We start from the raw sequence: 24,610 nt of genomic DNA on the forward strand, positions 1-24,610 counted from the left end.
GGAATTGGAGAGGGAAAAGGCCTGGCCCGTAGGCAAGGGTCGCTCCCCTTGGGTGACAGCGCCAAAAAAAAGATCCCTGGTGCCTAGTTGTTTCTGCCCCCCTTGCGGGCAAAAGCGGGCAGAAATGGCCTAAATACAATTTGCCCCTCCAGGGGAGCGAACCTTGCCTAAGGGGTCGCTCCCCATCTCTAAAAAAAACAAACAAACAAAAAAAAAAATTGCCCTGGCGCCTAGAGGTTTCTGCCCCCCCTGGGGGCAGATCGGCCTAATAACAATAGGCCGATCTGCCCCCAGGGGGGGCAGAAATGGCCTAAATAAATTTACCCCCCCGGGGAGCGACCCTTGCCTACAAGGTCACTCCCCTTGCGTGACGGCGCAAAAAAAAAGATCCCTGGTGCCTAGTGGTTTCTGCCCCCCTTGGGGGCAGATTGACCTAAAATCAGCCGATCTGCCCCCAAAGCGGGCAGAAATGGCCTAAATACAATTTGCCCCCTATGGGAGCGACCCTTGCCTAAGGGGTCGCTCCCCACACCTAAAACAAAAAAAACATAAAAAACAAAAAAAACAAAAAGATTTATCCCTGGTGCCTAGAGGTTTCTGCCCCCAGGGGGGGCAGAAAAGGCCTTAAAAAAAATGCCCCCCCTGGGAGCGACCCTTGCCCAAGGGGTCGCTCCCTTATGTCCATTTCCTTTTTAGAAAAGACATCCCTGGTGTCTAGTGGGCGGCAATCCGGCTGCCAAAACGCTGAGAAAGACTTAAAAGGGAAGGAAATACATTTCCTTCCCTTTGAAGCCTCTCTCGGACTCCCCCACGTGATCGGAAGAGAAATGCAAAGCATTTCTCTTCCAGCGCGATGGGGGAGGCTCTGTGATTGTCAGCGCGCGCTGACGTCACAGGGAGGGTGGGGGGTCGGGGGTGGAAGGGGAAGGGCTTCCCCTTCCATCCCTGACTTGGGGGGGTGGGGTGGAACCCCACAGAGGGAGCGCTAGCGCTCCCTCTGGGCTGTGTGCCCAGGACGTAATGGTTACGTCCTGGGCACAGCAGCACTGTGCCTCAGGACGTAACCATTACATCCTGGGCACAGAACGGGTTAAAGAAGCACATTTTCTAGGTTATTATGACTGAGTCTTGTGTTTAAAGTCAGGACTCCATCCTATAAAATGACACACCACATTCGTAGCAAATCCACTTTTTTAGTTTTACCCATATTTCTGCCTGCCATTTTAAGCAGCAGTGGTGTGAACCTGGGACGAAAGGTTCATCTGGACAAGTGCAGGCTGTATTTACGTTTGAAATAACTATCAGCTCAGCGCAAATCCCATCAGCGCTGCAACACCGGTGATTTAAAACAAGCATTTGCAGTGCAACAGGTCTTGCATTTCTCCAAGTTAGAGCTATTAGCAGTTGTAAACTCCCAACCGGACTTTTCTTGCCACATTAAACCTATTGGCAAAAGTGCAATTATCTACGTAACAGGCAAAAGTGCAATTAACTATCTAACAAGGTCGATGTCATGCAAAGCGCTCGACTTCTGCCAAGCAAGATCACGCTGTGAAAAAAGATAAAAAGTAGTCCACAAACCGGATGGAAAACAGCGAGCCTCGCATGTTTTCAGTACTTGGTCGCTGCGCTCGAGGAGGGCTAACCACTGGAAAAGGCATGACATATGTATGTCTTCCACTAATGAAAGCAAGCAGATTTTGAAAGGCAAGCCCACGAACCAATGAAAGACAGTGACGTGACATGGGCGGGCTCTGAGCCCTTTTCTAACTACTAATGCGTCTCGCAAGCGAAACGCATGCGGAAGTGCATGCGACGCAGGCTCGACCCTAAAAATGGTGTTCCTTGTAGGTTGCAACAGCTTTTCCTGTCTACGGTCATACCACCCTGAATGCGCCTGATCTCGGAAACTAGCAGGGTCGGGCCTGGTTAGTACTTGGATGGGAGACCGCCTGGGTATACCAGGTGTTGTAGGCATTTTGCCTCTCGCAGACACTAGTTGCTGCACATCTTAGCTCAATTACACAGTTTCCTCGCTAATTCATTTTCCCCTTTTTATTTCCTGCACTCTTTTTTTTTCCTGTCTTAAAAAAAGAAATAAAAAAGAACAGCAATAACACTAAAATACACACTTTCCAAAGGAAAACCTGCAATTATTCTGAACTTTACACTCGTCCCAAGCTGAAGAAAACATTTGCTCCACAACGGGCAGAGGGATCCCTAGCTAAGGCTTTGCTTTCTTGCGGTAAGCATATGCATGAGGTCTTAAGACCAGATCTCACTTCTTGTGATGTTGTTTCCTGTAGGGTCATGGGTTGTGCTGCCACTACCTGTGATTCCAGGTGCGATTTCACACGCCGTGGTGTCATGTGCTGTGATGTCACTTTCATAGTGTCTAACTTGGTCAGTCCCCCCACTTATTTTCTTTAAGACTTGTGCCATGAATAAGCCTTAGCCCCCAAGAAATAGTGCATGAGCCCACTATTGGCAACCAAATGGAAAAAATCAGCACATCATGTTCGGAAATGTGATAAAAGGACGATGAAGTATTCGGTGTGGAAGAATGAAATGAGTTGCAGACACTATAGTGTGTAACAGAGTCCAAAAGCAGAGCATTCCAGAAACAGGGAATAAAAAGAGGAAAGGTGCGTACAATTTGAGTTGTTGTAAAAGCATTCCAAAGCATTTTCCGGCATTTCATGGCACTGTAAGAGGTGTCATTAACTTAACGGTCCTTTTATCGACCACAGAAAGAATGGGTGAGCAGGGCGTGTGCAGAATGAAACCTGTTCAACATAGGAAAACATCCCAGCAGAGAGCACATTACTCACTGTTGCGTCCTAAGCATTAAACTACAGACCTCTGTCTCTTTCTCTTTCAGTTTCACTTGTATTGTAAGAAGGGGCATTATTTTTTGCATGTTGTTTGAGAAAGGATTCCATGATGAAAGATCTGATTTTTTCAACAACTCCTAAATACTTTCTGTGGGACCCTGGTATGAAAAAAAAAGAAAAGACTGGTCACCCTCTGCCTGTAAGGCTTGGCGAATATGTTGCAGATGGCACTTACAGAGTAACAGAGCCTCTCCATTAAGATAAGAAAGTGCAAGACAAGGGCTTGCCTTCCCGTTCATTTCTGGATTTGTTAAGGTAGTGTAGAAGAGCTATTTCTCCCGGCCAGAGTGAATGGGGGTGTCGCCACTCAGTGGGATAACGAAGAGAGAACTCCTGCATAGCAGCAACTAATCGTCCTTGGGAGGGGAGAATGAACGCTGCTGTTCAGAAGCAGCGTCTCCCCTGGTGACTCCTCATTGTCATGCCCTAAGGAGGGGTCCAAGGAGTGGCAGCACATGCTGTGTCAGGTCAGGGTTGTTCATTGTAATTGAGTGAGTGAGAGGGGCGTCTGATAGTCGTGCTAGGTTGGGGAGGGGCTGCTGCAGCCTGTGAAGATGAGAGAATGGGACGTAACCCAGAGCATTTAACAAGCATTTTCAATACAACGGGTCACACATTTGCTCGAGTTAGAGCTATTACCGTTGTGAACTCCTAACCAGACTTTTCTTGCCACACAAATGAAAAGAAAAAAAAACGCAGCGCGATCATGCTGCTTTTCTTTTTCATTTGTGTGACAAGAAATATCCGGTTAGGAGTTTACAAAGCTGGGGATGGTGTGGGGGAATGCAATGCTCTTGTGTTTGATCGAGTTAGAGCTCCTAGCATTGTAAATTACTGAGTGGACTTTTCTTGCCGCATAAACTGAAAATAAAGAGAGCGAGGGTGAGCTGGCCCTGGAAAAGCCCCCTTCTGATGTTGGTTTATGTTTACAGAGGGAGCTGGTGGGGAGGAGGGACTGAACAAGCACCCACACTGTTGAGGTGAAACAGGCAAATGCCAAAAAAAAAAGTCCCTTACAGAAGAGATAAACAGGATATAGCGTAATAGCGTAATTACACAGTACTTTGTGCTGCTCCCAAAGTGAAAAAAGGCAGGACAAAGAGGCAGAACTGACCACTAGCAAGCAAGGATTTTTGAAGGGCACTGCAACTAACAAATCAAAATGCTGGAACTCACTCTATTGTATACTTTAGTGTACAGCAGGCTAACGCTCGACCTAAAAATGCAAAAACCACTACAAATAACTGCAATACAGAGAAAAAAATAAACCCAGGGTGTTTCTTTTTAAATAATAAACCCTAAATCAAGTGAGAAAACTATTAATCGCATCCAAGAGTTTTTGGTCCACATTTAGCACATTACTCCTTATGGGACCATATGTGCCTAGCTGCCTCTGCTCTGTTATGAAATGCATGGTCATTGTCAACTCACTTGATAACACGAGGGTCCGCTTGGTTTTGTTCATTAAGTTTTCATGATAATAAAAATATATTAAAAGTCTATGTACCACATTTTTATTAGAACTTCAAAATCACACCATGAGTAATATCTCTAATTGCTTCATTTTCTCCAGCGTCTCGTGATGTGTTTCATGCGATTATAGTACCTGCACTGTGCTTTCATCTCTGAAGCTGTCAAGCAGGGCATTCACAGAACAATTCGACTTGTTGGCGCCACAGCTCTAATTAAAGACTGTCCATTAAACAGAATCGCAGAATGCTAATAGGCTTTTAAAGAGTGACAGCATATTAGTTTTAGTGCCCTCTGGTTTTATCCACACAGATGCAACTTTTTCTTGATTTTAACTGTCTTTGCTTTGTACCATGCAGCTGACATCCAATAGGTGTGATTTCTCCCTTGCTGATCAAGGTTAGAACACATTTACTCGATAACTGATTTATATTCCATTCATTGTTTATCAGGCTTTGATTTCTTGGCTGCATTTTTTCATTTGTAGTATTAACGCGTTAACATAATTGAGCTGGCTCGACATATATGGACAGCTACTGCTGATAGAAAAATCAGAGTCTTATTAAACCACAGCTCTCCGTGTAATGTATTGTGTAACTCTGCAAATGACAGGCCTTACATTACACAATTCAATGTTTTTTTCTCATATTGACTCCATCCACTCCACTCATCGTTGGCTCATCATTCTTGCCTAGTCTATAGCTTTGTTTTGCAACGCAACTCAATTACAGTGTGCAACCCTGTTAAAACAAGAAAAAAGGCACTCATTAACACAAACTCTTCTCTTGGATGGCATTACAATACCAAAATAGTTTACTTGCAATATCTGAAAATATAAACGAAAACGTATTTATAGGAGCATCCTTTTCGGATAGATTACAACTGATCTATGTTTTTTGGATATTTAAATTATATTTTTATTTTATTTAAATATTCTAACATAAAACACAAATCCCTAATGGTAGCAGAGATTTCTCATAAGAGTCGATAATATACACAAAGATCGAGAATGGAGTACTTAACAATTAATAACACAGGGAACATGGCTTGGTGACCCACAATACTGGTAACATGGTCAGCATGTGTCAGTTGGATCTAAGAATAAAATCAGGATAGCTCAGGCCTACATGGAATTAAAGGCCTGGTTTGCTATGGCCCTTGACCTAGAGACATAGGGGGTCATTATAAACACAGCGATGTTTACTGCCGTGTTCATGCTGGCAGTCATTTCACTGACCGCTAGCCCGCCTGGGACCCCGCGGGCCACATAATGAACATTCTGCTGGGCCGGAGGCGGAAACATTGTTTCCGCCTGCCGGCCCAGCAGAATGCCTGGCTGGGACATTGCTGGTGGCTCCACCTGGAGCCGACATCAATGCCTCTGTGCGGCGGGTGCAGCTGCACCAGTCGCGCAGATCACTGCCCGTAAATTCGGCAGTCACCTGCGCGATGGGGCACTGCACAGGAGCCCCTGCACTGCCCATGCCAAGTGCATAGGCCCCCAGGGGGGCCCCGGAGCACCCCTTTCGCCAGCCTTTCCCTGGCGGGGTAACCCGCCGGGGAAAGGCTGGTGGCTGTAGGGATCATTATCCGAGGGGCAGGAGCACTACCTTGTCGGATGATGATTCCTTCCCCCATCAGGCTGCCTGTCGGAGGCAGCCTGACAGTGGAGGAGGGCCACCTATGGCGGCCCTCCATGTATACATTATATGGCGGTTCAGCCCGCAACGCTAGTGGCGGGCTTTTCACCCGCTGCCGGCATGGCGGGCTGAACCGCTGTGTTCATAATGACCCCCAAAATCATATGGACTAAAGACTCTGCAATAACTTGGGCCTTTCCCCTGCCTACTCTAGGGAGACCCAGGCTATCTCAGGCTACCTCTGGTTGTCCATCTTCTGTTCCATTGGAGTACTCAACTTTATCCCAACTTCAGTAGGCTTAGTCTGCCTCTTAATAGGCCAGAAAAGGCTTTATGAGCTCTCTGCTTTCTACATACTGTTAGAAAGCAAACATTAATAATAAAAATGTGTAACTAAAATGAAATTATTAACATGTACTAAAAAGGTCTAAATAGAGAAACATGCGTTAGAAAAATAAAATGTGCATGTTTAAATGTGGATGGCATAGTGTCAGTCACCTCGAGTTCAATGTGAAATAATAAATGTCTATGAAAATCTATTTTGTTTTATCATAATTAAATGTACTGGAAAAAGACGATTATTAATATTTACTACAAAACTAATGGTTTGAAATTATTACGAAATGTTGAATTCATCATGTATTAGCATTAGTGAGAATGGCCACGTTTTAGTATTTTTGCAGAAACACGATGTTTAAATGTTATACTGATTTTACTGAAATGCTTTGCAAACATTGTTCATTAGACATCTTCCCAGTGGAAAACTACTGCTTTCTCAGTTTTGCTTGTACTGTATTTCCTTGTGATAAATGTTGCAATCTTTAATGATGAACCTTTGTGTTTGAAAGGAAGCAATGTTAGCTAAATGTTATTTTCAGTGCTGCTATTTAACTAAATTATTGTTACAGGGAAACTACCATCTGGAGAGGAGCGTAAGAAGAACAAAAAACGATACAACAGAAGCACAGATGATGTTTTATTGGCTGCGAACTAACCCACCTCTTAGTCTTGTCCAATAGAAGCTTAGCTACAAACGTTTTGGGACTTTAATTAGGGAAAGCTTTAGGTGATGTAACTCAGATTAGTTTCTGTTTAGTTTTTTTTGCAGTCAGATTCTGTTCAGCTCTTGTCTATGATTAAAACAGTTCAGTTACATTAGGTCCAACATTACTGAACTGTTTTCCCTTTTTATGTTCCTGATTCTGATCTCTGAAGACCTGCTGTTCCTACGCTCTGCTGATGAAGACTCTGAAAGCTGCAGTCTCATTTAGAAGAGGTATATCCAATGTGCATTTATTTTTCTGTGCACATTTTTCCCTTTTAGAAATCCAACTGCATTTTTGTTAGCGCCGTAAATGTTTTTCAAGTTCATTTTTGTCTTATTTTTTATTTTTGCATGTGACAAAGCCCAGCCTACACAATCTTTCATAATTAGATTTTAGTTCTAGGATGTCTGACCCAATATTTGATTTGAATGACTATCAACGGATTGTGATTTATTCAACGGTACATTAATGTATTCTGCTTTTATTCTTCAAATAATTTTGTTGTTACTCTGCATAATTCTTTTGGAGGGTTTAATGGTAATTGCACTTACTAGACTGAGATTCCTTAGATGCTTTGGATAGCCTGTGTTGCTTCTGTATTTCTATCATTTGGTTTTGCGCATCATTTACGTGACTTTAGCATTGTCAAGTTAAGAGAAATAAATGTTTAAACTTTACTAAATTGGTGTGGTGATTCCTGGCCACCACACAGGTAATGGTGTGTTTAAATTATTGACTCCTCATTGCATATTTTATTGTTTGATGGCTATTGCCTCTCATTGTTTAATTGGATGATTTCATACTCCTGTCGGAGTCAAAAGACTAAAGTCGACCTCTAAGGGTAGTAGATGTCACTGCCCTATTAAGTGTCACCTAAGCCTAGTATTAGGAGGTCACACGTTCACAGATTTTGACAGCAGAGGATGGTCTCAATAGGAGAGGAGCAGCCGGAATTTGAGAGATTTTGCTTTACCAGTGCTTGTTTGAAATTCAGATATTTGTTTTGTGGTTTTAATTTGGAAATTTGGTTTTTCCAATGCTTGTTTAGATGAGATTTGATATGATCTCAGTGTTCTCTGTGATTGTCTCAGTTCTGAGTAGGGTTTGCTCTTGCAAAGCTTTGGCAAATCGCACATGAATTGTAATGAATGAGAGAAGTAGGGCGCTTGCGTACTCCAACATAGTTGAGTAGGGAGCTAGCGTACTCCAAAGGGTGACAGTAGAGAAGTCATCGTTCTTCAAGTGAAAGTGGTGCTTTGTGCTAAAAAACTGCCCATGTGTTTGTTGATGTACAGGTCCTGTGTGGTCTAAGACTCCAGAGTATTGTACGAGTGTATGAGACACTTGTTTGGTTATTGTTGTTTACTTATCTGCAGCTGGTGTAGCTGTATTCCTAGTGTGTGTGTTAAGGGAGTGCTAGGTTGAAAGGTACAAGGTGATTTTTGAGTGCACAAGGAGGATCCTGTACTGGTCAGGATTGAGGTTTACGGGTCAAATCTTGCTTGAGTTTCTGAGAAAGCCAAAAGTCAAAGGAGGAGCTGTCAAAGCTAAAAGCCACTGTCAAAACTTTTGTAAGGCTACCGAAGTGATTGAGCCCTACCTGTAGTAATCAGACAAGTTGTTTTTTGTTGATTTTTTTAGTGCTCATAATTTTTGCAGTTAGTTTTCTGTGTGAATTGAGTTTGAAGGACAAGTTGCGAGGCTTTGTCAGCCGCTGTGTGAGCGAGTGTGATGTCTAAGGGTTCGCGCTGAGATTGGTCATTTGGTGAAAGGAGCAGTGAACAGATTGGTGGACAACCATGAGCAGCTACTGGTTGAGAGGAGCAAGCAAAAAGGATTTTGTGATTTAAATATTTCCTGTTGTGAATTTAATTTGTAGTTTAGGCCCAATTAAAGGTAAAAATAAAAAATTTCAAAGCATTAAAAAATGCGATAATAGGAGATGCTTTAATTCCAGTTAGAATAGGAGAAATTGCCCCGCCAGAAGGTACGCCCGCATACATCGTAATTGAAGAGAAAGGTCCATCAGCATGTATTTGGTTAAATTAGTGGTCCAAAATAACAGAGAAGGAAGGGAGCTTAGCTTTTCCTACTCATAGAAGTTTTAATATGAGAATTTTAGAAAATTTGAGAGTAGTTTATGAATTAAAGCCCTCTCCGAGACCAGCACAATTTGAAGCCTTAGCTAATTGGGAGTTAGTAGTCAGACAACAAGAGAAATACAAATTTGAGAGACTAATGCGAAAAACTGAGAAAATATTGCTAGAAGCCAAATGGAACAATGAGCAGAAATTTTGGAAAACCGAAACCTTACAAGGTATTGGAATGTTTCCTGCAATTTCACAAGAAAAAGGGGACAGTGTCAGACCAAAGACAAAGAAAAAAAAAAAAAGAATTACGAGAAAACTGAGTTTAAGTCAGATGAAGCTAAAAGATCACTGACTTATGATACTGAGTTAGATGATGATAAATTCATAACACAATAATTGAGACACAGTCCTCCACAATGTGCAGCAGAAGAGGCAAATCAATGAATTAGTGCTAGTCCAAATGCACCTAAAGTTGTGATAACAGAGAGTCAAGTACAGGTCACAACTAATGTTCCTACTATTACAGTAACTCAGACTCCTGTGATACAGCCTGTAGCTCAGCCTATGATATATTCTACAGGAACTGTTGTTAGTTCTGCACCAAGTATTACAGTATTGGTGGCACTACAGATTATTCAGAAACCTATGATGGTTCAGGTGGAGTCTATACCTAACTCAATGACTCCTGTGTAAGCTGTTAGTCAAGCCCAGACAATGCCAAGGTAAACTCCAGTACAATATCACAATCAAGTTCTTCAATAATTACAGGTCAGAGTTCTGGGATGATTTACTTGAAAATCTGAATACTCCATCAAGACCAGAAGCATTACCAGTTCCTATCACAGTTGGTCCAGTAGTTCCATTAAAGGCTCAGGGAAATAATGAAAGTAATATGCAAAATATTTTTAATTCAAATGCATAAACAGAGAAACACAATGAATACTCACACAGTAGCTATGTCTCCAATAAATCAGACTTTTGACAGAAAAGGTCAGCTTATGGACTTAACTTACCCTAGGATTTCACAAAACTTGGAGACTCCACATTCCAATCCAAATTCAGTTCTAGTGTCACCTGAAAGAGTGATGGGTCCACCATTTAATACTCCACATTGTGTGCCTAATATGAATAATAATGTTCCTTTACAAGGTTTGACAGCTCAGCAATTAACAGAATAGTTGGAGAAAGTGAGTGGAGCATCAACAATAAAAACAGTTGCTGAAGAACACTGAATTTGGCAAGATTAAAATTATAATTAAATGAAATGATTGAGGGAACACTTGAATTAAATAGAATTGACTCAAATAATGAAGATGAGCTATGTTTTATGTGTAAAGATGTCATAAGCAGAGCAGAATTGGCATATCAGAAATTATCAGAACTCGCACAAAAATATGAAGTGGATATTGGGAAATCCAAACCATTAATGAGGAGTCAGATTCCAATTCAAAAGACATTGCAAACATGAGATCACTTGGAAAGAAAATTCACATTAGAGAATGAATCTAAAGTATTCAAACATGGGGAGCATTAGATAAATGGGAAGGCTGATGGGTAAAGAAAAGAGAGCAGAAGAAAAGGGTCTTCAACTTCAAACTCTACTGACACACAGCAGACTGATAGTCCAGTAACGATATTACCAAAGAGAGAAATTCCTGGAGGGAATTAAGTTCATATCCCTTGGAGCAGGAGTTATATTTTATCATTCACAAATGATTACCCGAGCTTGAGAGAGAAACCAGTGGAATGGTATCAGCAGACAGACAGGTTTGTGAAACTTGCACAATGCCTGAGGAAGGATTTAAATATGCCTCTAGAAATAGTGGTCCCAGCTGATTTATAGATTGAGTGCAAAAGGAGTGTTGACTGGCTGACAAGAGAGCCTCCACAAGATCCGGTAACAGGTGCACCACCTCCTGAAGTAATAAAAAGCTATTACAAAGTAAGTGAATTTTTTAAAACAATAATTTCCTCTAAAAATATTGATTGGCAGAGAATTGATGGCAGCTCAGGAAGCCACTGAGTCAATACATGCATATTATGAGAAATTGTTGCAGTCATTCAAGCATTACACTGGTACTATACAACTGAGCCCAAAGACATGATTCGTTTTGTGTTCAGATTTGTGCACGGAATGAGACCTGAAATTACTAACATGCTTCAGAGTTGTTTCATTTGCTCGCTAGCAAAACCAGTTGATGAAGTATTACAGTTTGCTAATTATTGCAGTGACAAAATTGAAATGAAGCAGAAAAGATTGAACGAAAAGGCAATGGTGATGCAAATTAGAGCAGCACAATCAGGGATGCAGAGACCTCCACAATAACAGGAAAACATGCAAGTGATTCCAAGTTAGGGACAGGCGAGAGGAAAAGGACGTGGTAATAGTGGAAATGGGAATCGTGCTAGTGTTGATCTGAATAATAATGTTAATTCAGGTGGTATGCAGACAATGAAGAAACTTTTACTGTGTCATGCTTGTGGGGGTCTTGGACACTGGAAGCAGGAGTGTCCATTGATGATGCAGGAAGGTGCTGTGCAGACATAACCTTTTTCGAAATTTAAGAAGACCGAGAAATCGGAATATTAATAATCAAATGTAGATTACGCAAATACATAACAGCAGATGTCGCATTTTCAGGTACCACAACAGCAAATGTAACAGCAGATGCAAATGATGCCACAGCAGCAAATGCAAATACCTCAAGTTCAAATGGCACAGCAGCAGGTAGTGGTTCCTCAACATAACATGGGTCAAAGGTTAAGTCAAAACAATCAGTTGATAACACAGTACCCGTTACACAGTGAGGATGAATTGAGTGATGAAATGTGAGTGAGATTTCAGAAGAAGAAGAATGTGTGTTAGCAGCTTCATTAGAGGTGGATGAGAGTGGTCCTTTTGTAAATGGAGCAATTATGAGTCATGATATATCATTTTGGGTTGACACAGGAGCTACACGCTCTACTGTCAAAACTGAAGAAGTTCCCAAAGTGCCACTTTCTGGGAGAACAGTACAGGTTACAGGATGTCACGAACAGTATCTATTGCAAATCTTCACAGGAGCAGATTGAAGCCTTGAACTCAATGTCTGTCTAAAGTTCTCAGTCCCCAACTAAATTCTTATCTGGTGACTAAAAAAAACTCTTAAAGGGGAAAGAGGTTGGGGATGAAAGAGCAGACTGCCTCGTCCTCTACTCTGCGCTCGTCTATCACTTCGCCTGTTGTTTTTGAGGACTCAGTGATTATGTTACTCGAGCTGTAAGATAAAGCAAAACATTAATATTCTCTCTCAATAAGCCCGACCTTCTCTATTGCTTTAAACTAGGATTCATATTTTCTTTATAAAGGTAACTTTTAGTGTAACCTACCCCAGTGTAGAGAGGCATTAGCTTTTCTTCTGTGTTTGCAATTATTAAAAATTGCAATTACATTTTACTTATGAGGTTTTTTGGTATGAGATTATACAACTTCTATTTTCATATTCTTTTCCTTATCTTCAGCACACTGGATTTGATTGAAAATAAGTATTGTAGGAAAAAACCTGTTCTTCACAATTGTCACATGACGGAAAATCAATGTTCTTGAAATAACTGCTCTTCCTCCTCTTCACAGTTTTCACATAACTAAATGAATGTTGTTGAAAATACTGTTCTTGTTCATTACAGTTTTCTCATGACTAAAACGAATGGCCTTAAAATAACTGCTCTTCCTGTTCTTTACAGTTTTCTCATGACTAACATAAATGTTCTAGGAATTACATTTTGCATATGACAGAAAACAAGTGTTCTTGAAATAACTGTTCTTCCTGCTCTGTGCTGTTTTCTCAGGCCTAAACTAATGCTCTTGGAATAACTGCTCTTCACTATTTTTTAATATGACAGAAAACAAATGTTCTTGTGAATACTGTTGTTCCTGCCCTAACTATGTTCTCATGACTAAAACGAATGTTCTAGGAAGTAAAGGTTTCTATTGCTTGAGAATTCATTCTCTCTCTCATAATCCTTGCATGACTGCAACAACTGACTCAGGAAAACAAAGGCACGGACTCTCCACAAAGGTTTCTGTCTCTCAAAATCTCCTCAGTGAAGGGCATTGCTTCAGAGGCTGTGCGTGCACTTCACGTTACTCAGCTGTCCACAAAAGCACCTCCAGCCACAACACTAGAGCGGCAACCTTGACTTTCAGCGGCCGCCATTTTGAGAGCCCTCCGCTTTCAGGAAACTCTCCATAACAAAGTCTGCAGACTGTGCAGGTGTTGCCAACTTCGAAGGAGAGGGGGAGCCGCAGAAACCGAGGATTTCCAGACAGTACCCCTCTGCAAGGAAGGCTCTCCCCATTGAGGCTTGTAGCGGTATTCACTATGAAAGGCTTTAACCAATTTTGGAGCATGGACTTCCGTTTGTGGTTCCCTAGTTCTTCTCTCAGGACCGTAACCCTTCCAGTCTATTAAATAGTATAGTTTTCCACAAACTTTCTTGGAATCTAAAATTCTTTTCACCACAAATTCTTCACCTCATTCAGTTTGTATGGGTTTGGGTGGTGATTTTTCTTGGTAACCTGGCCAAGTCTTCTTCAGCAAAGATATATGAAATACTTGATGGATTTTAAGTTGGGAAGGCAACCTAAACCTATATGTCACTGGATTTATTTTCTTCTCAACTACGTAAGGACCTATGAAACGGGGTTGGAACTTCCGGTTCCCTTTCAGCCTCAAATGTTTTGTACTTAACCAAATCTCCTGCATGCTATTCCTTTTTGACTCTTCTTTTTCCATCAGCATATTTCTTTGATCATTTCTTACACTTCTCCCGATTCTCATAGCTAACACCCTAAATGGTCTTTAAATGTTGTACCAAATCCTTAACTCCAGGAACAGAAATCTCTTTAGTGCTGACTGTGCTATTCGGATGACTACCGTGACTTAAGAAAAACGGGGTGTAGCCTGTGGAGGTGTTCTTGGCTTTGTTATGCACAAACTGTGCCACCCAAAGGAGATCTGGCCAGTTCCCTTCTTGATCTAAAAGGAATACCCTCAAGTACTGTTCTAGCTCTTGATTAACCCTCTCAGATTGCCCATCTGTCTCTGTGTGATAACTAGTGGAGTATCTAGGCTCTATATTTAATTCTAAATTCTAAAGCTCTCCAAAAATGGAACAGGAATTGGGAGTCCCTATCAGAGATTATGATTTTAGGTATCCCATGGGCTCGGACTATATGGTCACTGAATATTCGAGCCAACTCCTTAGCACTCGGTACTTGCTTTAATGCAAAAAAAGGGCCATCTTTGAAAAGGAACCTACCATGACCAAGATAGTGTTGTACCCTTGACTAGAGGGTAAGTCAACAATTAGATCCATGGTAACGGTATGCCAAGGATGAGGGGGAACTGGTAAAAGCACCTGCGGAGCTTGTGTAGGTGATTTTCCCTGTGCCCAAATTCCACAGCTGGCCACATATTGCTTGATATCTTCTCTCATGCCTGCCCACCAAAATTGTCTCCTAGTCAATTCTTCAGTTTTCTCAATTCCTCTGTGACCCGCCAGAGGATTATCATGACAATCAAACAGCGCCTTTTCTCTTAACTCTGGAGTGGGCAGATACAACGTTCCATCATGATATGACAATTGGTTTAACATTTCTCGTGAAGGATTCTCAACCACCCACTTCTGCATCTCTTCTAAGGTAAGTGCCTTTCTAATTTCTTCGTCCAAGGGCTCTTTGAACACTGTTCCCACTATCTTTAATTCCAGAATTATTTTTTTATCTTTGATAAGCACCTCCTGTCCTTCAGTGTTTATTCTTGACAAGGCATCTGCTTTTCCATTTTTGTTTCCAGGACGGTAAGTGATTAGAAAGTTGTAACGCACAAAATAGAGTGACCATCGAAGTTGTCTAGGAGTAAGAGTTCTCGCAGACTTTAGAAATGATAAATTCTTGTGGTCAGTAAACACTGTTACTGTGTGTTTAGCTACAAGCAGGTAGTGTCTCAATTTTTTTAATGCATCTTTTATGGCTAATAATTCCTTTTCGGGTAATCATATAATTTACTTTGGCTGGTAACAGCTTGCGAGATCTATAAGCCACTGGATGCAGCTGACCGGTCTCTTTGTGGCTGTGATAAAATTCCTCCAAGTACCAGATTGGAAGCATCTGTCTCCAGATAAAATGGTTCTAAAGCATCAGCAGGCAGCAGGATAGGGGCAAAAGTAAAACTCTTCTTCAAGGACTGAAAAGATTCCTCAGCTTCTGTTGACCAGAGGAATGGAACTCCTTTTCTCAACAATTGCGTGAGTGGAATAACCTTTTGGGAAAATTCTTTAATGAACCTGCTGTAGAAGCTGACAAACCCAATGAAGCTTAGAATTTTCTTCACTAATGATTGAGACGGCCAGTCAATTACTGCCTTGATCTTTTGTTCATCCATGTTTTTATCCTCTGGGGAAAGAATAAAACCCAGGAAATCTACTTTTCGAACATTGAAAGTGCATTTCTCTAGCTTCACACACAGATAGTTTTCTCTTAAACACTGTAACATGTCCCTCACATGCTCGTGGTGCTCTTGCTCTGAGGCCGAGTAAATAAAAATATCATCTATGTAAACTATGGCGAATTTATCTATGAACTCACTCAAAACATAATTGGTAAAGTGTTGAAAGGCAGTGGGAGCTTTGCACAAACCATATGGCATGACTTGATACTCTTTTACTTGGTCAAGAAGGACTGAAATTAGTGGTAACGGATATCTGTTTTTAATGGTTATCTGATTCAAGGCGCTATAGTCAATACACGTTCTTAAATCTCCTTCTTCCTTTTTGTGTACAAAAAATCGGGGAGAAGACACAGGAGACTGTGACGAATGAATAAACCCACTCCTTAAGTACTTTTGAATATACTACTTCAGATGTTCATTTTCCTTTTCTGTTAAGGCATAGATTCTGCAACAAGGGAGATTAGCGCCTGGCTCCAATTCTATTTTGCAGTCGTATTGCTGATGAGAAGGTAATTTCTCTGTGTTAGACTTTTCATCCTTGCCGTGGTCTCCCTTAACTTTTTGCCTCTGTTTCCCAGGTTGTTGATGTGTGCTGGACTCCGATTTTGCTGTTTTTGTTACTCTGGGCCATTTACCACTGCTAACCAGTGCTAAAGTGCAAGTGCTCCTATACAAAATGTGTATGCAATTGGCTTATCCATGATTGGCATATTTGATTTACTAGTAAGTCCATAGTAAAGTGCACTAGAGATGCCCAGGGCCTGTAAATCAAATACTACTAGTGGGCCTGCAGCACTGGTTGTGCCACCCACATAAGTAGTTCTGTAATCATGTCTCAGACCTGCCATTGCAGTGTCTGCAGTTTTTAACTGTAAATTTGACTTAGTAAGTGTACCCACTTCTCAGGCCTAAACCTTCACTTTTCTTACATGTAAGGCATCCCTAAGGTAGGCCCTGTGTATCCCCAAGGGAAGGGTGCAGTGCATGGTTAAGGTAGGACATATAGTAATGTGTTTTATATGTCCTAACAGTGAAATATTGCTAAATTCGTTTTCCACTGTTGCAAGGCCTGCCCCTCTCATAGGTTAACATGGGTACTACCTTTAAATATGATTAAAGTGTAGATTCCCTTTGGGAGCGGATGGACATGTGGAGTTTGGCGTCCCTGAGCTCACAATTTAGAAATACATCTTTTAGTTAAGTTGATTTTAAGAGTGTGTGTTTGAAAATGCCACTTTCAGAAAGTAAGCATGTTCTTGCTTATACCATTTCTGTGACTCTGCCTGTTTGTGGATTCCCTGTCTGGGTCAGTTTGACAGTTGGGATGGTTGCACCTCACACTAGACAGTGACACAAAGGGAGCTGGCGTGTAGTCTGCATTTCCTGATGAGCCATCTGTGCTAGGAGGGCGGGGAGGAGTGGTCACTCACACCTGAAAGGGCTGTGCCTGCCCTCACACAGTGCAGTCTCCAACCCCCTGGTGAGTGTCTGGGGCCTGGCCGGGGCAAGGCAGGATTTCACATTCAAGAGAGACTTTGCTTTGAAGTAGGCCTACTTCAAAGGAGAAATTGGGTATAAGAAGGGCACCCAAAACCACAGACTTTAGAACACTTCTGGAAACCAAGAGGAACCTCTGCCTGGAGAACAGCTGAAGAGCTGAGAAAGAAGAGCTGCCCTGCCTGTGACTGTGCTTTGTGGAGCTATCCTGCAGTCACTGCTTCTGCCAGAGTAAGAGGGCAAAGACTGGACTTTGTGTGCCTTCCATCTTGTAAAGATCTCCAAGGGCTTGATTTAGAGCTTGACTCCTGTTGTCTGAAGTCTCAGGGACAGCAAAGACTTCTCTCTGCCAGCACCTGGAGTCTCTGGAGATACTCGTACTCTGCCAAGTGGTGCCCATCGAGTTCCTGGGACCCTGAAAGGAGAAGCTGGCAGCCTAAGAGGAAGAAATCCACGCACAGAACGCTGTGCGGGAAAAAGATTGACACGACTCCGATCTGCGGCTCAAAATTCCAAGTGGCGCCAGCTTCGTGGCTAAAAAATGACACTCGCCTGCAACGCGACCGAAAAATCGACGCATGGAGCTGGAGAAACAACGCGCAGCATCGCTGACGGACGCTGGGAGATCGCAAACCGCGCTGCGTGGTTTTCGGATCATCGTGCGGCTGGATTTCTGATGCAAGTACCGATGGGCGTGTAAAAACAACGCAAGGCCTGCCCGGATCCGAGAGTGCTGACCGAATCGACCCATTGCTCTCCTGCGGAGAGAAGAAACAACACTCCACGACCCGACAAAAGGAGAAACAATGCAAGGTCTCACTCGTAAGTGAAATCAACGCATCACAAGCCCTTTTTGATGCACACTCGCCAGTGCAGGGTTATTTTTGACACACCCAAGGTACATTTTCACGCTAACAGTGTTAGCATGTGTTTTAAACTACATAAAGCCTGTATTTGCTTTTTAATTGATAACTTGACTTGTGTATTGTGGATTTTTGTTGTTTTGGTCTTGTTTTGTTTAGATAAATATTTCGTATTTTTCTAAACCTGTGTTGTGTCATTTTGTGGTGTTTTCATTAAGTTACTGTGTGTGTTGGTACAAATACTTTACACCTAGCGCTCTGAAGTTAAGCCTACTGCTCTGCCAAGCTACCAAGGGGGTAATCAGGGGTTAGCTGAGGCTGATTCTCTTTTACCCTGACTAGAGTGAGGGTCCTTGCTTGAACAGGGGGTAACCTGACTGTCAACCAAAGACCCCATATCTAACACTATGCCTCTACATCATTGAATACATCTTTGAAATCTTGATACTCCTCAGGAATTTTTCCAGTGTGTATCATAAAAATAGCTAAATCAGCTTTGCATACACCAAGGGCTGGACTGCATCCTCTGCATGGGGAAACTTCACTGAAACAATTTATTGTGCAGTAGTCTGAATTCATTTCTACAGACCTCTCTTCCCAATTTATGGTGGGATTGTGCTCGGTGAGCCATGGTAGTCCCAAAATAATTTGGAACTGAGGAGCATCTATCAAATTGAATTGCAAGATTTCTCAATGCCTTTCTTTAGAAATGAGCTCCTCCCATTCAGTATGACTTACTATTGGATCAGAGGTGAGGTTTGTTCCTTCTACTGCGCTCACAGCTTCACTTCTTGCCTTTCGTATAGCTCTCAAATGAATCTTGGCAGCAAATTTTATATCGCAAAAGTTACCTGTGGCGCCTGAATCTATCATTTCCTGGCATAGGAGTAGTGAATCAACATCTGACAAATCTGTTTACTGAATTGGTTACTGTTAAAATTGGTACTTTTGAAGGCATGCACAAATTCATAATTTGTGACTTAAGTACAGTATGTATCCAGAGAAGAGATTTATTGTGCAAATTAAGATGGTCAATTACTTGCACAAATGATGGGATTTCTATCCAAACAAATAGTGATGATGAGGAATCATCCATACCAACTGATTGCAAATTAATTAATGAAGAGTTTCCATTGATTACTCTTTATCCTGCATTTACAGTACAGGACCTGCCAACTGATTTACAATAGACAGTTATTTTGAAAGTATGGGATCTTGCTGGAAAATATATTGGTCTAATTAAAGGAGTGGAACCAGTCAAAGTCACAGATAAACCTAATGCAATTTTCTCCAAAATTCCTCATTGCTACATGGCACCAGATGTAATGGAAGGAATTACTCGGGTAACTGCAGATTTTGTTAAGCAAGGAGATTTGAAAAAAGTGTTGAGCAGGCCATGTAATTCACCCATTACGGGATTGCGAAAACCTAGTGGGACATTTCGCATAGTTCGGGATTTGAGAAGGATTAATGATATAGCAGTCAAATGTTGTCCAGTGGTACCCAATCCAGCACTGATTCTGTTTCAAATTCCATGTGACGCAAAATGGTTCATGGTAGTGGACTTATCACAAGCAATTTTCTCAGGGCCTCTACCTGAGGATAACCAGTTTTTCTTCTATTTCAAATTCTGCAATCGTGTATATTGTTGGTGTAGAATTCTTCAAGGCTTTTCAGATTCCCCATCAATATTTAATGAAGTTTTGAAAAATAATTTAGAGATTTAGAGTCATTGAAAGTGCCTTTCCAATCAACATTGGTTCAGTACATTGATGACTGACTGGTTGCTTCAAAGACTCGAGAAGCATACAGGCAGGATACTATTGCCTTATTGAATCATCAGGGTGAAAATGGACATACGGTGTCTCCAACAAAATTACAATACTGTCAGAAAGAAGTGAAATACCTGGGACATCAAATAGAGAAAGGTGCAGGGAAAGTGTCCAGAGAAAGGGTTACATCTATATTGCAAATTAACTCTCTTCTTACTCAATGAGATGCTAGAATGTTTTTGGAAATGGTGAGTTACTGCCGCCAATGGATTCCCAATTTTTCTGTTATTTCAAAGCCACTGCAAAGATTGACCCACAAAGATAGAACTGATCCTGTGCCTTTTGATAAAGCTTGTATGAAAGCTTTTACTGGGTTGAGAGAGAGTCTGAGCAGACCACCAGCTCTGGGAATGCCTGATTACACTAAACCATTTTCACTGTTTTCTCATGAACGTGACTGTTGTGCTCTTTCTGTCCTAACACATGTACATGGTGGCTTAAATCGCCCTGTAGCATTTTTCTGCTACTTTGGATCCAGTAGCTGAAGCTTAGCCTGGCTGTTTTAAGAAATGTGTCGGCTGTTGGAATAAGCCTTGCTCAAAGTGAGAGCATTGTGTTTGGACATCCTTTAACTGTACTGGTCCCTAACTCAGATGAGGTCTTGCTTACCAGGACCAAGACTCAGGGGGTCATTCTGAGTCTGGCGGTCTTGAGATCGCCAGACCCGGGGTGGCCATCAGACCGCCGCGGTAGTGGCGGTCGGATTCGCCAAATTCTATCTGTGGACGAAACGCTGCGGTAACACTGCTGACACCGCCAGGCTGGAGACAACCTTCAGCCTGGCAGTCCCGGCAATTGTAATACGCCAGAGCAGCGCTGCAAACAGCGCTGCCTGCCGGATTATGAGTTCCATTCTGCCAGCCATGGCGGTTCACAAGCCTGTGGAAAAGATGGCGGAAAGGGGGTTCCGGGGGCCCCCTGGGGTCACCTGCACTGCCCATGCACTTGGCGTGGGCAGTGCAAGGGCCCACATGCACAGCCCCGTCACAGCTTTCACTGATCAAATTACGTGCAGTGAAATGCGCGACGGGTGCTGCTGCACCCACTGCACTGCCAAACTGGGGCCGGCTCGATTCCGAGCTGGCGTCAATGTTAAGGCCCTCTTCACTGGAGGGCCGGCGGGCAGAAACACTGTTTCTGCCCGCCGGCCCTGCAGTGAAGTCGGAATAGGGCTGGCGGTGTCCTGATGTCACCAGTAGTCAGGTGGCGGGTTGGGTTTGGTAGGCGGCCTCTGCCGCCTGCCAAACTCGGAATAACCCCCTCAGTATTTGATAAATGCTCCTTATTTTGGGCTCTCCCCATGTTACCCTAAAAAGGTGTACTGTACTTAATCCAACTACATTCCTGCCTGTAGACACTGAGGCCCTTATTAAGAGTTTGGCGGGCGGTGGATGCTGCCCGCCAAACTCTTTGGGTCGGAAAACCACCACTCCAGTTTTCTGCCCTCTGACCCTATTATGAGTTTTCTGCTGGGCCAGCAGGCGGAAACAGTATTTCCGCCCGCTGGCCCAGCGCAAAACTCGGCCACAACATTTACTGCGACTCGTAATCGAGCTGTTGGCAATGTTGCGGTGCATTGGCTCCATGAGCACCCATTGCACTTTTCACTGCCCATAATTAGGGCAGTGAAAAGCACAACAGGGCTGTCCATGGGGGCCCCTGCACTGCCCATGACAAGTGCATGGACAGTGTAGGGGCTCCCATGGGGCCATGGGCACCTCGTCTCCACGAGCCTTTGCATGGCGGTGGGACTACCATGCAAAAGCCGGCTGAGAGGGGAGTCGTAATCCCCAGGGCAGCACTGCTTGCAGTCAGTTGTGGTCCCAGAGGGGTTTCATGACCTCTTCTGGATCATCGATTAGGAAGGGTGACAAGATTCACGAGTTATTGAAAGCTTTACATTTTCCTGAAAAAGGTGCAGTTGTGAGATATACTGCGCATCACAAAACAAATGATTTTGTCACCATGGACAATACATATGCAGACCAAATAGCTGGGTATTGTGCACTTAACTATGCTACTTTTAATGAAGAAGCTGGACACAATTGGGTTGCATTCAAAGAGAAATTGAGGAAATCTGGGTTTCAAATGAAGGGCAGGTGGTTTTGCCAAACTGTCTACTGACTCAAATGGCTTGATACTATCATGGTCAAACTCACATTGGCAGAGATGCAATGATTTGAACATTTAAGCAATCCTGGTTTAATCCAAACTTTAGACAGGCTGCTGAAGCAATTTGTCACAGATTCATTACATGCCCTAGGGGATGGAATGGGACTTGTTACTTGGGAGTAGTTTTTCCCAAGATGTACCAGATTGACAACATAAATGAGACACCTGATAACTTAAGATCAAGACAAAAAAGGTCAAGTTATTCAGAAATAAGTGGTGATATATTTGGAGCAATTATTCCTTCTGTAGGAGTTGTTCTGAATGATATGAAAATAAGAAAACTGTCGACTATTGTGGGCAGAATGTTAACAGATTTTTCTGGTGTAAAATTATTGATGGATACTGAAATGGCTGCGGTACTATTGATGGTTCTTCAGAACTGCCTTGCGTTAGACATCCTTTTAGCAAAGGAAGGCGGAGTCTGACTGATGGTCAAGGTGAAACATTGTTACACTTTTATCCCTGATAACAGTAAAGAAATTAGGAGTTACATTAAAAATTTGACAACACTGAATTCTGATTTAAAGGACCTGAAGCAACCAAGTGGAAAAATATAGGCAAATGTTTCACTGAAATGAGAAATTGTTTGAGAAAGCTTAGTCAAGGTGTTGTGGGAACAGTATTGAAACCATTATTAATAGTCATTGTATGTCTCATTTGTATAATCAGTCTTTACAAACTGTATAGATTCATACACTTACACAGAATGAAAAATAAACAGAGGAGGGAAGAAACACAAATGGAACTGATAAGAAGCAGATACTTTGGTGATTTAAGAAAAGTTGAAAATGTGATTAAGCCTAACTGTAGATATACTAAACAAATTAAGGCCCTCATTATGAACATGGTGGTGAAAACCGCCATGTTCATGCTGGTGGTCTTCTCAGTGACCGCCAGCGCCCCCGGAACCCCAAACATTGACCTGCACGATGGGGCACTGCACAGGGTCCCCTGCACTGCCCATGCCAAGTGCAGTGCAGTGCACCCCTTCCACCAGCCTTTCCCTGGCAGGGAAACCTGCCAGGTAAAGGCTGGAGGCTAAGGGATCATTATCCGAGGAGCAGCACTGCCAGGAGGCAGCCTGGCGGTGGGTGAGGTCCGCCATGAGCAACCCTCCATGGCTTCATTATGTGGCGGTGTGGGCCGCCATGCCGGCTGGCAGGACTTACTGCCACCGCCGGCATGGCGGCCCACACTGCCATGTTCATAATGACCACATTAGTTTTGAGTTGTCTCATTAATGAATTAATGTAGCATTCTTTTGTGACGCCACATATAGCCGCCAGAGGAGGGATTGTTAGAGAGAAAACATTATTAATGAAAATGTGTAACTAAAATTAAATTATTAACGTGTACTAAAAAAGCCTAAAAAAAGTGCGTGTTTAAATGTGGCTAGCACGGCATCAGCCACCTCAATTTCAATGTGAAATAATAAATGTCTGTGAAAATGTATTTTGTTTATATATAATTAAAGGCACTGGAAAAAGATGATTAAAAGTATGTACTACAAAACTAAGGTTTTGAAATAATTTTGAAATGTTTTATTCTTCATGTATTACCATTAGTGAAAAGGCCCATATTTTGGTATTTTTGCAGAGGCACGATGTTTAAATGTTATACTGATTTTACTGAAATGCTTTGCAAATTTTGTTTATTAGACATCCTCACAGTAGAAATCTAATGCTTTCTCAGTTTCGCGTGTACTGTAATTGCTCTTGATAAATGTTGCAATCTTTAACAATGAACCTTAGTTTTTGAAAGGAAGTATTGTTAGCTAAATGTTGTGTTTGGTGCTGCTGTTTAACTATATATTGTTACATGGAAACTGCCATCCGGAGAGGAGCGTAAGAAGAACAAAATGAGATACAACTGAAGCGCACATGATGTTTTATTGGCTGTGCACTAACCCAGCTCATAGTCTTGTCCAATAGAAGCTTAGCTAGTAACTTTTTGGGACTTTAATTTAGCAAAGCTTTAAGTGATGTAAATCAGATTAGCTTCTGTTTAGCTTTCTGTGCAGTCAGATTCTGTTCAGCTGTTGTTTATGATTAAAACAGTTCAGTTACATTAGGCCCAAAATTAATGAATTGTTTTCTCTTTTCATGTTGCTGATGCTGATCTCTGAAGACCTACTTTTCCTGTGTTCTGCTGATGAAGAGTCTGCAAGCTGCAGTCTCACTTAGGAGAGGCATAACAATATGCATTTTTGTTTCTTTGCAGGTTTTTCCCTTTTAGAAATCGAACTGCATTTTTGTTAGTGCCATAGTTAGATGTTTTCCAGTTTTAATTATTGTCTTATTTTTAATTTTTGCATGTGACAAAGCCCAGCCCACACATGCTTTCTAAATTAGATTTTAGTAGCTAGGATGTCTGACCCAATATTTGATTTAAATGAATATTAATTGATTGTGATTGATTCAACTGCACATTTATGTATTCTGTTTTTATTCTTCAAATAATTCTATTGTTATTCTGCATAATTCTTTTGGAGTGTTTAATGGCAATTGCACTTACTAGACTTAGATTTAGATTCTATAGACACTTTGAACAGCCTGTGTTGTTTCTGTATTGCTATCATTTGGTTTTGTGCATTATTTACGTGATCTTAGCATTGT

General features: G+C 42.0%; 1 protein-coding gene and 1 pseudogene across 1 annotated transcript in view; one reads left to right on the top strand and one right to left on the bottom strand.

Annotated features, from left to right (window-relative positions):
• LOC138285082 (glycophorin-C-like) overlaps positions 1-24,610 on the bottom strand; it is a 217,051-nt gene that overhangs the window by 174,313 nt on the left and 18,128 nt on the right. The window lies entirely within an intron of this gene.
• On the top strand, positions 1,870-1,977 carry LOC138286019 (5S ribosomal RNA; annotated as a pseudogene).

This window comes from Pleurodeles waltl, chromosome 3_1, assembly GCF_031143425.1.
Source record: "Pleurodeles waltl isolate 20211129_DDA chromosome 3_1, aPleWal1.hap1.20221129, whole genome shotgun sequence".
In the NCBI taxonomy this organism is placed as follows: domain Eukaryota; kingdom Metazoa; phylum Chordata; class Amphibia; order Caudata; family Salamandridae; genus Pleurodeles; species Pleurodeles waltl.